General features: G+C 31.0%; 1 protein-coding gene across 3 annotated transcripts in view; it reads right to left on the minus strand.

Moving 5' to 3' along the window:
* The window catches only part of LOC117174266 (chymotrypsin-1-like), a 27,090-nt gene that overhangs the window by 8,544 nt on the left and 17,002 nt on the right, over positions 1 to 1,544 (minus strand). For 2 of the 3 annotated variants that reach the window (XM_033363203.1, XM_033363186.1), the window contains exon 2: positions 1,359 to 1,539. The exons of the other annotated variant lie outside the window; for it this stretch is intronic. The gene's annotated coding sequence lies outside the window, so the exon portion shown is untranslated. The remainder of the gene's footprint in view (positions 1 to 1,358; positions 1,540 to 1,544) is intronic. 3 annotated transcript variants of the gene reach the window in all.

The raw sequence follows: 1,544 nt of genomic DNA on the forward strand, positions 1-1,544 counted from the left end.
GGTCATACAAAAAACTTCAAAATACATTTTCGGACGTAAGAATTTCCGTTCCTTCCGACACTGGTGTCAAAAATAGGCGTTTCCATCAAAAAGAACGCCCTGACTTCCAATACTCATGAAAATAAGGGTTTTGCTGAAATATGACCCTGAAATGACCCCCTAAGAGTCATCAAAAAATTTTCAAAATACATTTTCGGACGTAAAATTTTCCGCTTTTTCCAAATCCGTTGTCAAAAATATGGGTTTCCATTAAAAAAAATGGGTTTGACCGTCAAAAAACATAGAAAATGAAGTTCAAGGTCAAATTTACGGTCACCAGTATGTGACCCCCTTCATCCTGAACAACTTTTGTCTGAACAATTTTTTTGTACAATATCACTATTCTGAGATTTTTTGGTAAATAGATTAAAATGGCCCACCCTGTATATATATTTTGGGAATCTTTGATATACTTTGAAATCTTTGAATGAAAAAATGTAATTTTTGATTTTCCATTATTTTTTTATGCCGTCAAAATTTGAATTTTGGATTTTTCAAGAAAATTTAAAAAGTTTTTATGATGATATTGTGGGGCATTCAAAAAACAACATTTTTATTCTCATGACCTTTTTTCTTATTGTGCGTTATTTTGCTTAAACTGTTCATTTTCTTGTATTTCTTGGAATTTTGTAAATGCTATAACTCTGGTAATTTCAGGTTTTATGAATAATGTCATAAGAATAAATTGTTCGTATTTTTGAATACTATAAACATCCGTACAAAGAATTTTTTTGAAAGTGTTCACAAAAATATTCAAAATGCGCTCACTTTGCTATTTTTATCCAAAATAGCTGGCTAAAGAACTTGAACTCTAGTTTATGACACTAAATGAGTGTAGCAAAGGCTAAACTAATAAATTAATTTTATCCAAAGTTATTGTGCTCACAGACAGACATACATACAGACAAAACGACAGAGACGTTCGTAAAAACCTGTTTTTTGGATTTATGTAGACTCAAAACGTATAAATTTGACAAAAAAGGGGGGGTGGTCAAATTTTTCACAAATAAACACAGATAAAAGGGCGACACAGATAAATTCTCAAAGACAATTTCGACGATATTATAATATGTGGAACTTTTTCCCCGTGGCACTTTTAATACCACTCTACCATACTATTAAAATGAGGAAATCGAATTTTGAGGTAAGAAGATCGTTTCAATTCTCCTAATTAATCTATGAAAAATACATTACGAATTATTTTTGCTTATTTCATTAATACAATGCTTCCTCATAGGCAAAAAATAAAATCGCTTCCACTAGTAACTATACGATAAAAAGATTTAATTTTGAAGTTAGAGCTCACAAGAAATTCTTACTTAAATCTACGTTGACCTTTGGAACCTGACTAGCATCTGAATCCTCATGTGTAGAAATTAAATTCTTATGATCTATCAGTTCATCACCATTCTCGATTTCATCAATATCTTGATTCTCAAAATTCCTGGAACCTGCATTTCGGGTTGCATTTTACTTATTTCTTTTCATCATATGCATCACCTAGC

Source organism: Belonocnema kinseyi, chromosome 1, assembly GCF_010883055.1.
Source record: "Belonocnema kinseyi isolate 2016_QV_RU_SX_M_011 chromosome 1, B_treatae_v1, whole genome shotgun sequence".
Taxonomy (NCBI): Eukaryota; Metazoa; Arthropoda; class Insecta; order Hymenoptera; family Cynipidae; genus Belonocnema; species Belonocnema kinseyi.